This window comes from Cajanus cajan, chromosome 11 (assembly GCF_000230855.2).
Source record: "Cajanus cajan strain Asha chromosome 11, NIPB_CcT2T_4, whole genome shotgun sequence".
Classification (NCBI taxonomy): domain Eukaryota; kingdom Viridiplantae; phylum Streptophyta; class Magnoliopsida; order Fabales; family Fabaceae; genus Cajanus; species Cajanus cajan.
In genome coordinates this window covers 6200151-6215891 of record NC_138527.1, presented here as the reverse complement: position 1 = coordinate 6215891, position 15741 = coordinate 6200151, and the positions used below count along the sequence as shown (strand labels likewise).

Sequence of the window (15741 nt, the reverse complement as noted above, 5' to 3'; positions counted from 1 at the left end):
TAATACTTCCTGCATATAAAGATAAATTATGTAAAAGGCATAATATGCAACACAAAAATACAAATTGTTAACAAACTTACTTTAATTAAAAAGTTTGTTTACAAACATTTATTGAATAATTCGTGAATTGTATGATGTTAAGCTACATAAACAACAATATCTGAGTCCGACAAAGCAGAAACTTCGTAAATTATAATAACTTGGCATTTAGTCATTCAAAGTTTTCAGGCATTTGTCTAATTAATAAGATGAAAACATATCCACACATGCCACTGATGTCAGCTTATATACCTCCGGTAGAACTGTAAGTAACTCCAAGAATCCCGGTATATATTCTAGATAGGAATCCATCTCATCCCTAAGCCATTTCACTATACCACCATCCCCCCAGTCTTCTGCAGGCACGTGCACAGCCAACGCAGCCACTGCAATGCTAATCTACAGGTGTAGACAATTTTGAACAACACATTTGGGTACATTAAGTTTCCATATAAAAAGCCCAAAAGTAACCAATAAAAAAAACAACAAAGAAGACAGAAGGGTGCAAGAGACTTCTATTTGACACCTGTGTTCTGACTTTTGGAGGACCCTTGTGGAACTTTTTCAGCAAGGTCTGCATTCAAAAACAACTATGAAAGTAAAGCACATAAAGCATTGTTTCTACTTAAACACCTGCATGGTCATGGCAGGGAGTCCATAAACCAAACAATTTTTTGCAGTGTAGGTGAAAAATAGGAGTATATACACAATCCTTTTAAGAGGGAATCAAATACACATCCTAAACTTAAACACCCTATGAATAGCACCAAAAATACATAGACCCTCACTCACATTCAATGAGTCACGCAACGGCCGAAAAGCTGTGGAAGGGAATTCCTCAAAGTCCCTTTGTACCTAAATCATACCAAATCAAGTACTCAAAAACCACAAGAAGTAGCCCTCGGGGTAAGTATTTAGCATTCTGAAACACCAATAAGCATTAACCAGACATCAACAGGAAGTAGAAGACCACAGTTACCTTGCTTCTCAAGGTCTGAGAACAAAATATCAAGGTTTCTAGATCGCTACTGGGATCATGAAGTAAATTATCAGCCACCTGCAGAAAAACATAAGTGCGGTTCGAAATTTAATTTCTGCACCGAATTACTGAGTTCACAATTCAAAGGAAAACAAAAATAAAAACCCTAAGTCTCTACAAAATCCAGAAGACACGGAAATAGAAACATTCGTAAAACACAGCCAGATAACTCGCAGAGAAGTTCACAGCTCCAGAAGCAACGACAATCGTCAAATCCAGCACCGGAAAATGATAACATCGACAAACCAAACAATCATCGAGTCATTCAGTGGAAATCAAACCAGCGCGCATGGAAGATAAAGACAAATAGGGAACGAAATGAAGCGAATCGAGGAAGCAGAGAACAGATTGAAGGAAGAACCTGCCACGCATCCAAAGTTCGCTGGAAATCTTGGAGATAGCGATCGGCTTACATGCGCACGGAGTCATCGGGCTTCCTTGCTGAAATCGAAATGAAATGAATCGAATCGCAGCAGCGATATATATAGGAAGAGGAAAACGAAGCTCAATCTGATTTATGGGTGGCTTTTTCAATCTCGGTGTTCTGGTTTGGGCACTGCGTTTGAAATGAGAGAGTGAGGGGTTTTTGGCGCCCGGTGGGAAAGGGTTGGAGCCGTCCTGGACCGGGAGACTTTCTCAGCCGTTTGATCCATTGACGCTAGGTGAACTTATATGTCTTGTGCTTTTAGCATAAGGGTTAAATTACATGATCTTGACACGTGGCCCACTTTACAGACCATCAACGTGTGATTTCTTTTATTTTATTTTTTTTACTTTTGGTTCTTTAACTTTGGCATCACATTTTGTTTGAATTGAATTTCCTCTATGCAACCAAGATTAATATTTTTTTTTATCAAAATTACAATAACCACACTAGTATTCTAACTTAAAATATAATGTATTTCATCCCAACTTCCACCATTAAGAATTACAAGATTAATATTTTATCTTAGGTAAATTACATTTTGTCTCATTATAATGTTTAATTTGAGATCTTCTCATCTAATTTTAATTTTGAAATCTTAATCTTCTAATTATGGTAAATCTTAATCTTAATCTTATCATGTTAAAAGAAAAATTTGGATGCAATAAAAAAATCTCATTATCTTTATTTATTTAATGCAATAAAAGAAAATTAATTTTTAATAACAATTATAAATATTTTTAAAATTAGTTTTTTCAACGGGGCAGGTGCATGTTGAGGGGTATGGGTAATTGCCCAAACAGTTTTTTTTTTTACTTAAATAGTTAATAAAAACAACTTTATCCATAAAAAATATTATTTCCATAAATATTTTATAAAAAATGAATGTTGAAAATTACAAGAAATAAGAAAGAGAATAAATTGGTACTAATTTTATCACTTTATCTTTTAATTTTTAGCATTTTTTAATGTTAAATAAATCGCATAAATCACAAATATACATTCATAGAATCTCAAATGAAATAAAAATAAAAATAAAAATTGTCACTCTATTCATGACAGTTGTAATTTTTTTTAAAAAAATAGGTATTTTAATTTTTTCATAAAAGCATATATTTCTATAAAAAGAAAACTTATTATATTTTCAATTTGCAAACATAGTATAGCCTATTTTTTTTGTCTTTACTAAAAAAATTTCATGAATCTGTTATTGATGATGACTAAACAGACTTTAATTATTCCTAAAAAAATTATGATTTTTGAAATTTATAAATTTTATGAATTATAATTCTTAAGTATAAAACAATTTTTTGTGTACTAAATGTTCTTTTAAAATCATTTTTTAAGATGTTATAAAACATATTGATATATCAAATAATTTGGACATATCATATATAATTAATTTGATCTTTCAATCATTTTTTCTTATACATATATTTTCTAATTAAATTTAAAAGTGGTATATTAAGTATTATTTATTTGAATTGAATCATTTTTTCTTATACATATATTTTCTAATTAAACACTTTTATTTTATTTTAGTTTCTAACATATACAAAAATATTTTAAATTATCATAATTAAGAAAACAAGACATACACGGACTAAATTCATATTGTAAACATATAAATTATATTTAAAATTTATGATATATATATATATATATATATATATATATGTGTGTGTGTCTAAAATTTTGTATACTTTATCTTTTAATCAATAGTTTTATTTAATAGATAATTTTAGACAATATTTAATAATTTTTAAAATTAATATTAGATAATATTTAATAATTTTAAAATTATTTTTAAATATTGAATAATTAAAAAAAATGAAGAGATAACAAATAAGATAAAAATATATATAAGTAAAATAAAAAGAAAAAAATATGAAGAATTTCAAATTCTTACTTTTTTGGGAGAATTTGAAATTCTACTATTTCAAGAAATTTTACAAATACTTGAATTTCAAATTTTACTAGCAACAAAATCTCTTATTTGCGAGGGATTAGCGAAAAACCTTTTCCCTCACTAATTTGCGAGGGATTTGCGAGGGCTATACATTAGCGAGGGATTTGCGATAAGAAAACTCCCTCGCTAGATGAAAAATTCGTTTTTATATTTTGGCTCATAATTTGGCGAGGGATTTGCGAGGAGATGAAGGTTGGTCGCAAAATGATCCTATTTAGCGAGGGAATTTAGCGAGGGATATAAATCCAAGCTATTTCCTCACTAATTAGCGAGGGATTAGAGAGGGACTGTATTCCTCGCCAGTCCCTCGCTAATTAGCGAGGAAATAGCTTGAATTTATATCCCTCGCTAAATTCCCTCGCTAATCTGCGAAATTCTTATAGTGAATCTCCATAATGTCTTTCATGTTTTCCAAATCAGAAAGTATGTCCATGATCCTTCCCATATAATTGAGTCTAACAACATTTAGTTGAAGGATAATCTCACCTATGAAACGATTCCTTTAAGAATTGATGACACGAGGGTGAAACAACTGAGAGGAAAGGAAATCCCTTTGGTTAAGGTCGTTTGGGAGGAAATTTTGAAGAAAGTTCTACATGGGAATTAGAAAGCAAGATGCGAGAAGCTTATCCATTCCTGTTTTCAGGTAAATTTCGAGGACGAAATTTCTTAAAGGAGGGGAGAATTGTAACGCTCACTATTTTTTTATTATTTTATTTTATGGCATTTTCGTAATTCTGTTAAAGTTATTGGGGTAATTGAGTAACTCGGAACGGGCTGTTCCGAAAGTGGAACGGGTCGTTCTGAGCATTAAAAATAAGCTAAATTTTTAAGTTGGGAACGGGCCTAGAACGGGCCGTTCCGGAGGGAGAACGGGTCGTTCTACTGAGATTGAGAACGGACCGTTCTGGCTTTAGAACGGGCCATTCTGCTTTTTGGGAACGGGCCGTTCCGATTTTGGAACGGGCCATTCCAGTTGAAAAATTTTTCCATGTTTGAAGGATCTGGAACGGGCCATTCCGAAACCAGTACGGGTCGTTCCGGGTGCGTCAGATTGCCTATAAATAGGGCCAAGGGGGGTGAAAATTTTATACAGAGTAAGAAAGTGAAATCCTAGAAAGAGAAAGAGAAGAGAGAGAGAGAGAGAGAGAGAGAGAGAGAGAGAGAGAGAGAGAAAAGAAAGAGAAAGAGAGGGAAAGAAAAAAAAGGGAATCCAGAGGAGGAGGTCCTGCCCAAGTTTCAACTCCGCTTATCCAGGTAAGGGGGGAGTGAGAACCTCGCTCAGGGGTGTGGGAATAATTGTTGGATAGTTGTTTGTCGGATTGGCCCCCAATCCTTTGCCGTTGTTCTGTCTTATTTTCTGTTTGCTTTACTTTATTTCTTGTTGAAAATAATAAATGATTATGTAATCCCAATCCCTTGCCGTTGTTCTGTTTGATTTTCTATTTACTCTACTTTGTTTTTGTTGAAGGTGTCGTTGTTTTATCCGATTTTCTATTTATTCTACTTTATTCTTTGTTGAAAGTAATAAATGAATATGAAGTTAATGATATAAATAAATAAGTTTTAATATTAACAAGAATGCTCTCTATGAATACCTGTGCGGACCTTACGAGGAGTATTGATGACATGACCTTGTGAAATATGGACAAAAGACATGAGACCTAAGAATGGACTATTGAGACAAGTTATGATTATGAGAACATGAAAAATGATGATATGATGTACTAAATGAAATTCTGTAATAAGTCAATGAAAGAATGCTGTATGACATGCATCATATGCATATATGACTCCAGGTGTGCCGCTGAGGCCGCATACCAGTGATGTAACTTGCTAACAAGGTGTACCTTAGGGTCACCAGTGATGTAACTTGCTAACAAGGTGTACCTTGGGGTCACCAGTGATGTAACCAGGTGTACCTTAGGGTCACCAGTGATGTAACCAGGTGTACCTTTGGGTCACTAATGATGATATGCGAAACTTCCGTATGGCGTCACATGCATGCATTTATGAGTTGAGTCAATGACATCATAGTATGATAAATAAGTATATATGTGATATTGATGATGTATGTGTATGTTTTACATGTGACTTATATTTTTTGTGTGTGTGTGGGTGCTATCTAACCTTTATTTCTTCACCTAAAACTGAGTGAGATGTTTCTCACTCCCTTGTTGTTTTTGTATATGTTTAAATTATGTTGCAGGCGATCAACATCATGAGGATGTGGTTGATGAGGCTTAAAGCTTCAGTTGGGCATGCTCTGATAGGATGTGACATCGGGGCATAGTTAGCTTAGTTTAATATGTTATTATTTTAATAACCTTAGTTTCTCTTCTTTTGTAATTTCTAACGAAGAGACAACGTAGATAAAGTTTATAATTCAAGGAAAATGTATGTTAAGAATTGTAATTTAAACGTTCTTGATAAAAGACCAAAATGTACATCTTTGTTATATTTTTTTTTACATGATTGGGAGTATAAATTAATCCCTAACCAGGAGGCACTGCCACCTTTACTGGAGTTAATTTATATTTCCTTTATTATATATATATATATATATATATATATGATTTCTTGTTTTTCACTAAATTGTATAGAAAATCTTAACTTCTTCTCTTTTATAATTTCTATATTGGAGTAATGATTTATGAGTTACGAATGTGAATCTTCTACCTTTTGAGACAATTGTTTTAACTATGAAAGATTTTATTTACCCAAAAAGAAGAAAAGAAAAATTTTATTGTTACATTTGTTGTATATTAACAATGGGGTAGAGGGTGTCACAATCATGGTTAGTTATCTTGTACTTAAGCTAACTAACTCTAGTTAAATGTCTAGAAGTCTTGTTAATTCTCTAGAAGCCTATGGAGCAAGCTAAACTAATACTAGTTTAAGAATAACCTAGGTTAGCTTCAGTTAATTACAACTACTTAACCTAATCATTACAATTATTAAACTAATGATTACTTTTAACAAGTTATTGAGATGTCACTATCAAAGGCATGTGACTTAATTGTAACTTGGATGGCAAGCTTGACTTATTATGGACGTCTAAACAAAATGGGCCAAAAGAAGTTTGGGTCATCCAAGTCCAAATAAGTTTAACAAGACTTAGCTATACTAATTACACCCTCAAGTAATACAAGGCTAAAAATATCTTAATACAACTAATACTAAAATGAATTACAAATAAGAAAAATGTATAACAACAATAAAAGTCCTTCAAGGTAGGGTAGGCCTCTAAATGTAAGATACCTTACAAAATAAGTGTAAATGCCCTACAATTCTTCAAACCAACTTTATCAACCTTCACCTTTCTTGGACTTATCTCTTCCAAAGATATTTTTGGGAAGTAAGTTTCCATCAAAAACTAAACAATAAAAAAATTGTGTGAAAGTAATTACATTTAAATAAGAATTAAAATGAATACTAATTCAACCAATGAAATATAAAACAATTAACTAAAAATATGAATTCCTAACTATTATCCTAATGTGACATCCTATCAGAGGACTCCTAACACAAGGTCTAAACCTTGCCTCCAAGCACATCATTATCATAATTAAGCTAACCTGTAAATCAACACTAGTCAAAAAAAAGGAGTGAGAATCATCTCACTCTAACTACCAATAAAAGCTATGGTCGGGTAGCCACACACAAATAAACAATAATAGTCATACATAGTGACAACAATAATTATCCCATACATTCAACATTTAATGCGAACATTAATGCATTTGGCCAAATAAAACCTTTTGTCTAATCAAGGAGGTTATTTATCAACTTTTTATACCAAATGAAGCTTGTAGAAGTAATGTCAGCGCAAAGCAGCTATAACAGTGACTTTATCTACTTTTTTCCATGCTTTCAAGGATTAGGTTTTGAGGAAAAGCATGGTTCTTCTCTTTAATATATTTGTAAGTTCCAAGATGATCTTTTAAGTTGATTAGTTAAGGAATGAAGCATTCAAAATTTTATCAAAACATACCAATAGGACATGTTGATAGATAACCACTCAGTACGAAAGATATGTCTAGTAGACTAAGAGGCAACAAATCAAATCAACTATAGAATTTTAATAAGTACTTGTAAAGATCATTATAACAAAATACAAACAAGATCACTAGTTAAAATTACATTAATAAAATAATAAATTAGGAAAAGACAAAGCAATTGAATTTTGACATAATTTGTATCCTAACCATGTATAATATTATAAAAAAAATTATTTATTAATCGAAATAAAGAAATCTTTTGACTATGATAATTGATAAGTTTATATTATTGTCACTATGCCTCTAAATTTATTATTTGATGTAAACCATATACCTAATTTAGTATGTAGCACTAATCTTATTTTTTTTCTTTTTTATAGATCCAAACTATATGTATCAGCTAATGTAAACAAGCATCTACTTCGGAATTTATTTATTAATTGATATAATTTATTATATTTATTAATTATTTGTTATAATTAAATTATTTCATTATGATCAATAATAAATTTATAAGATTGTATTTTGGTTACATAAGTAAATTATTATATTCATATATTAGTTTATGCTATAAATATACTTATTACAGTCATTGCGATGTAGTAATATTTTCTGTAGATAGCAAACAATATGAATTAGATAATCTAAATAACCATCAATTTCTAAATATATATCAATGCAATGTAAGAATTAAATATTACTTTGTGTTAAATTTTTAAATAGTTTAGTCATTGAAATATTGCACGTTTTCTGTATCAATCAATATGCAAGAATTAATGTAATTAAGCATGTATCTTCGATTTATATCAGTTCAATATGTTTGAATAGTGCTACCGAAAATTGTATCTAACTTGAACGTTTATACTTGGAATTATAGAAGTCTTGCACGACACGCAAAACCGTTTGAAATTGTTCATGTATGATAATGCAAGATGAGAAAGTAATTAATTACAATGGCCTTATACTATTCTCCAATCATCCACAAATTATCATCAGTTGAAAGCTTTTGTCTGCACTCGTTTCCAAGAATTAGGGAATACAAGGATTAAAAGTAAACTCGTATTTGTATGTAATGTCTAAAGTTGTTTCAACTTTAATAAAAAAAAACATGACTACAAATAAATATATGAATTATTAAACTAGACATAGGGAAGAAGATTATAATAATATAATTTTTACTAAGTGTTACACGCTTAATAACTTTATATCAAATGTGAATTTTGTAAATTCAATCGTTAGATTGAAAGTTCTTATCACTTTATATGTGTATATCAAATTTTATTAAAATTGAACAATAATTTGAAGGTAATCAAAATATTTATCTTTTAGTATATTTTGAAATGAATATATTACGTCAATTTTGTTTTATAAGAATGAAGTATCAAATTATTTTGGATTAATATAAAATTTTGTATATATGATCTAAGAGATATGAATTCTCAATCCAACGGTTCAATTTACAAAATTCACATTAAATATAAAGTTATTGAGTAGTGTAATACTTAATAAAAGTTACACCGATATTATTATAACTCTCCTCATATATATATATTCCATATCTATATTTGCTTTAAATTTATAAATATTTAATTTATTTTTTAGAATTTACTTAAAATTTATATAATTTTTTACTTTATTTTTAATTTATGTCAAATAAAGTTTAATTAATATAATTTTCTAATTATTATTCTATGTTAAAATTTTATTTTTATTCTTTTGTAAAAAAAAATATTTGATTAAGTTTTGGATGGGTACAAAATGAGTACAAATATATCCGATACTCGATGGGTACGGGAAAGAGAAAACAAATTTCGTACCCGACGGAGATGGATATAGAAAAACTCGTATCTGTCTCATCTTATTGTCATCTCTATCCAAAATTGGACCTTATCCTTTATGGTGAATTTGTTGTTCTTGCACAATTGGTATCAACCACGACCAAAATGTGTTTGGTGTGGTCTATGTTCACCTGCCCGTTTGAGTTCCCATGCTTGCTTTTTCTCCATTTAGCAGAACTATGTTTACAACTTTTTGTTTTTTTTTCCAGTGTTTTATCAACAAGTCTCGAAGGATTTGGCTGCATAATAAAATGGTTTTATATTAGAACTATTGATTTGATTTAGTATTATTGGTTTTGTTGATACATGGGTCATGGATATCGGTGCTTCTTATCACATGACTTTTAGCAAGAAGTTGTTCAATTCATTTAAAGAATGGAATGGTAGTGTAAAGTTGGGTGATGATGAGGGGCTTGGAGTGAAAGGTAGTGGCGCTGTGCAGATAAAAATGTATGATGGCATGGAAAAGAATGTTTTGGTATGTTCTTGGCTTGCAGAAGAACCTGCTGATTTCTATTGGTATACCTTAGATAAACAAGGGTACAGTTTTTCAGAAAATGATGGACAGATTACAATTTCTAAAGGTGCTCTGGTTGTCATGAAAGGGAAGTTACAACATGAAATTTATGTTATGTTTGGCAGTTCTTTTCAGGGAATGGTGTCTATATCCCATTTCTTAGAGTAACATATTAATAATACAAAATTATGGCATTGTAGGTTGGGACATATGAATGAGTGTGGACTTATAGTGTTGAGTAAACAAGGACTGTTGGTGGAGTGGTGACAGAGAAATTGAAGTTTTGTGAATCTTGTGTTATGGATAAACAACGCAGACTAAAATTCAGTCACGGTAAGCACACTTCAACTGAAATATTGTAATATGTTCATTCTAATTTTTGGGGTCTTTCCCCAGTTCAGCCCCATGGAAAGAGTAGGTATTTTGTGACATTTATTGATGACTACTCTAGAAAGGTTTGGGTGTATTTTTTGAAGTCCAAGGATGAAGTGTTTGGGCGTTTCAAGGAGTGGAAGACTATGGTTGAGAAACGAACTAGAAAATTAGTTAAGACTCTAAGAATTAATAGATAATGGACTAGAGTTCTGCAGTGCATTGTTTGATGATTACTACAAAGAAGCAGGTATAGTCAAGTACCTCACAATGAGACATACACCACAACAGAATGGCGTTGTTGAACGGATGAATCAAACACTACTTCAGCATGCTCGGTGCATGCATTTAAATGTTGGTCTCTTAAATTTTTTTTGGGTTGAAGTAGTTAATACTACTGTCTATTTTGTGAACAAGTCTCCATATACTACAATTGATTTAAAGACTCCTCAGGAGGTATGGTCTAATAAACCTTCTGATTATTCTGGCTTACTTATATTTGGTTGTCTTGCTTATGCTCATGTTAATGATGGTAAATTAGAGCATATATAGGGCAATGAAATGTATATTTCTTGGGTATTCTATGGGTGACAAAGGATATAGATTATGGTGTACTGAAAATAATAGAACAAAAAAAATTGTTATTAGCAAAGATGTTACTTTTAATGAGTCTACTATGTTTGGACAAAAAGAGGAAGTTGAAAATCTCGCAAGAAATAAAAATACAAATAAGGGAGTTCATCAAAAGGTGGAGCTTGAGGTTGAAGATTCAAATAAAGAAAATGTGAATCTTGTGGAACAATCCAATAATGTCTAAGAAGAGCCTCAAAGCATAACAACAATGAGGGAAATCAGAAAACTTGTGAGGTATGTAGATGTTCCTAATGTAGTTAATACTAACTCTATTGCATATGCCTTGGCAGTTGTGACACCCTATACCCCACATACATAATTATACAATAAATAGAGATAAATAAAAACCTTCATAAATAAAATCTGAGTCTCTAACCACATAAGGGTAAAGAGTTCACATTCATAAAACATAAATCATAGTCTAATGTGGAAATTACAAAAGAATAAAATTAAGGTATTTTAATCAATTTAACAAAAGTAACATTCTAAGTTAATCCTAACTAAGCCCCAATGTCACATGTCCTATCAAAGCACACCCCATACTGAGACTTAAACCTAATCACCAACATCTTCATGTTGGTGATCACCTGCAACACAATAAAAATACACATAGAGTAACAAGGGAGTGAGAAACATCTCACTTTGGTTCAGATGTAGAAATAAATGTTAGGCAACACACACATTCATAACAAATACCACACAGGTTACACATAACCAAACACAACTCTCAAGTTATAAATACATTAGAATAGATGTACATTGACTTTTCATGTAATAATGTCATGAACTCGACTCATAAATGCATGCATTTGACGCCATACGGAAGTTGCACATTTCTCATCACTAGCATGTTGCTACAGCAACATACCTGGGGGCACATTCATTCATAAATACATCAATAGTGACCCAAGGTACACCTGTAATAGTTCAATACATCTTTGGCATGCGGCCTAAGCGGCACACCAAGAATAGCTCAATACATCACTGGTGACCCAAGGTACACCTAAAATAGCTTAATACATCATTAGCATGCGACCTAAGCAGCACACTTGGAATAGCTCATTACATTGCTAGCATACGGCCTAAGCGGCACACCTGGAATAACTCATTACATCACTGGTACTAGAATAGCTCATTACATCACTGGCGTGCGGCCTAAGCGGCACACCTGGAGTCATATATGCACATGATGCATGTCAAACATTCACTATTTCATTGACTCAACATTTCACTTATCATGTCTCATCATATCTCATATTAGTTGTCACATTTTACATCTTCATAATCATCCCATAACACGCACATAACGGTTCTCATCAAAGTTCATGTCCCTTTTTGTTCCTCGTAGGGTTTCCTACAGGAACTCGTAGAGCACTCTAATTCATATAAAAACATATATTTTCAAAGTTAAATACATATTCTTACTCACAATCATATAAGGAATGCAACAGACCAGTCGAAAAGCAAAATATAAAACATTCATAAAGTGTTTGTTTCCATAGTCAGGCAAAGGATTTGGGGTCAATCCTGCTATCAAACTTATCTATTTTCAAAATTAATCACATATTCATACTCACAATCATATAAGGAATACAACGGAACGGTCAAAAGGCAAAACAGAAAACATTCATAAAATGCATGTTTCCATAGTCAGGCAAAGGATTTGGGGCCAGTCGAGCTATCAAACTTATCTATTTTCAAAATTAATTACATATTCATACTCACAATCATATAAGGAATGCAACGGAACAGTCAAGAGGAAAAACAGAAAACATTCATAAAGTGTATGTTTCCGTGGGCATACATCAGGCAAAGGATTGAGGGTCAATCCTTCTACCCAATAGTTATTCCCACATCTCCAAGTGAGGTTTCTCACTCCTCCCTTACCTTGATGAGTAGAAGACGAAGCACAGGCAAAATTAAGTTGGTCCTCTTCTTGGAGCTCTTTTACTAAAATGTCCTCTCTTCATCGCCTCATAATATAATTACTAATAATTAAAACATAACTCTCCCTTTAATAAATTCATGAGCATATCCATCAATAAAATATATTTCATAAAATGACTAATGTATTACTAATCAAAATAATAATTAAAAGTTATGTCTCATAAATAAAATAGAGTTCATATAATTAATTAAATAATATTCAAAACTCTAAAATAAACTTATTAAATATCAAAATAATTTCTAAAATACTTTTTGGTATAAAATGTGAATCTAGGGTGTTACAACAGTTGGTGAAAATCTTAATTCTGATGAGCCTAAATCCTATAAGGAGGCAATTCAAAGTAAAGAAGCATCAAAATGGTTAATTGTCATGGATGAGGAGATGCAGTCACTTAAGAAAAATCAAACATGGGAGTTAGTACCATTACTTAGAGGTGTGAAGCCAGTGAAATACAAATAGGTGTTAAAAAAGAAAGAAGGGATTCCTGGTATTGAACCATCCAGGTTCAAGGCAAGACTTATGGCAAAGGGGTTTTCACAAAAAGAGGGAATTGACTACCATGAAGTGTTCTCGCTTGTAGTAAAACATAAGACTATTCAAGTTTTGTTGGTTATCAATTTATGCAACTGCCACTCTTCGGTATTCACGTTCAGAACGACTCGTTCTGAATTCGGAACGGGCTGTTCTAACTACATATTTGTCATAAAAACTTTTTATAAGCAAAATAATATATATTTTTTTCATTCTACTAAATTACATTTAAAATTTAAGTATATTTTTTCAATTGATAATGTTTTTCTATTAGAATTAGAGGGTTATATTAATTATATGCGTAAATTTCTAATTTTAATTAGAAAATAACAACAAACAAAATTTTCTACTATAAATATAATTTTCTCTCATTTAAATCATTGCAAAAATTTGTTAGTTTTATTTTTACATCTCGACATTTTTCTCTTAAAAAAATGATGTTAACAAATATTTTTAAATTTGATTTACATTAGTTTAATTGCTTTTAAGGTGCATAAACTTTCGTCATTTTGTTGCCAATGCCACAAACATTAGGCATCAATTAAATGTCACCTAGTGTGAGGAGAGATACTCATTTTCTGTTTGGATTTGTATTGGGTGCTAATGTATGTGGCGTTAAACATGAGTTAGACAAAGGCCCTCTGACTAATTATGGTCAGACGTGAGATTTGTCATACTAGACACGAGAGAATAGGAGACTATTTGCCTCAATCACATTAGGTGCGGGTAGTTTGGTGCTAAGCGTGAGTGAGATATGAAACCCCTTCCTCAATGACATAAAAAATCCTATGAATGAAGCCCAAAACTAAGCCTAATAAGCTTAAAACCCAAAAAGTATTATACTAAGGTCCATAATACAAGACCAAACAATATAAACTCCTATACTACCAAATATATGAGAAAGGTGGTCATCCATGTAAAGCCCAAGTAAAGAGAACCCTAGACCCACCAAACCCATTGGGCTCACTAAGCTCTGAAGCAATCAAAAGTCCAAAGGCCCACGAAGCCCAAAACTAGGCCCAATAAGCTTAAAACCCAAAAAGTCTTATACTAAGGTCCATAATACAAGACCAAACAATATAAACTCCTATACTACCAAATATATGAGAAAGGTGGTCATTCATGTCAAGCCCAAGTAAAGAGAACCCTAGGCCCACCAAACCCATTGGGCTCACTAAGCTCTAAAGCAGTCCAAAGTCCAAAGGCCCATGAAGCCCAAAATTAGGCTCAATAAGATTAAAACCCAAAAAATCTTATACTAAGGCCCATAATACAAGACCAAACAATATAAACTCCTATACTACCAAATATATGAGAAAGGTGGTCATCCATGTAAAGTCCAAGTAAAGAGAACCCTAGACCCACCAAACCCATTGGGCTCAATAAGCTTACAAGCAGTCAAAAGCCCAAAGGCCCATGAAGCCCAAAATTAGGCCCAATAAGCTTAAAACCCAAAAAGTCTTATACTAAGGCCCCTAATACAAGACCAAACAATATAAACTCCTATACTACCAAATATATGAGAAAGGTGGTCATCCATGTCAAGCCCAAGTAAAGGGAACCCTAGGCCCACCAAACCCATTGGGCTCACTAAGCTCAGAAGCAGTCAAAAGCTCAAAGGCCCATGAAGCCCAAAATTAGGCCCAATAAGCTTAAAACCCAAAAAATCTTATACTAAGGTCCATAATAAAAGACCAAACAATATAAACTTCTATACTACCAAATATATGAGAAAGATGGTCATCTATGTAAAGCCAAGTAAAGAGAACCCTAGGCCCACCAAACCCATTAGGCTCACTAAGCTCTGAAGCAATCAAAAGCCCAAAGGCCCATGAAGCCCAAAATTAGGCCCAATAACCTTAAAACACAAAAAGTCTTATACTAAGGCCCATAATACAAGACCAAACAATATAAACTCCTATACTACCAAATATATGAGAAAGATGGTCATCCATGTAAAGCCCAAGTAAAGAGAACCCTAGGCCCACCAAACCCATTAGCTCACTAAGCTCTGAAGCAATCAAAAGTCCAAAGGCCCATGAAGCCTAAAATTAGGCCCAGTAAGCTTAAAACCCAACAAGTCTTATACTAAGGCCCATAATACAAGACCAAACAATATAAACACCTATACTACCAAATATATGAGAAAGGTGGTCATCCATGTAAAGCCCAAGTAAAGAGAACCCTAGGCCCACCAAACCCATTGGACTCACTAAGCTCTGAAGCAATCAAAAGTCCAAAGGCCCATGAAGCCTAAAATTAGGCCCAATAAGCTTAAAACCCAAAAAGTCTTATACTAAGGCCCATAATACAAGACTAAACAATATAAACTCCTATACTACCAAATATATGAGAAAGGTGGTCATCCATGTAAAGCCCAAGTAAAGAGAACCCTAGGCTCACCAAACCCATTGGGCTCACTAAGCTCAG

At 32.4% G+C, this 15741-nt stretch overlaps 1 long non-coding RNA gene across 1 annotated transcript; it reads right to left on the bottom strand.

The window, feature by feature from the left end:
- Nucleotides 1–326: 326 nt before the first annotated feature.
- On the bottom strand, nt 327–1147 carry LOC145953026 (uncharacterized). The gene is made up of 3 exons (XR_014430546.1): nt 832–1147; nt 566–613; nt 327–438 (listed from the first exon to the last, which is right to left on the bottom strand). It is a non-coding gene; the product is annotated as an uncharacterized LOC145953026 (long non-coding RNA).
- Nucleotides 1148–15741: the final 14594 nt, after the last annotated feature.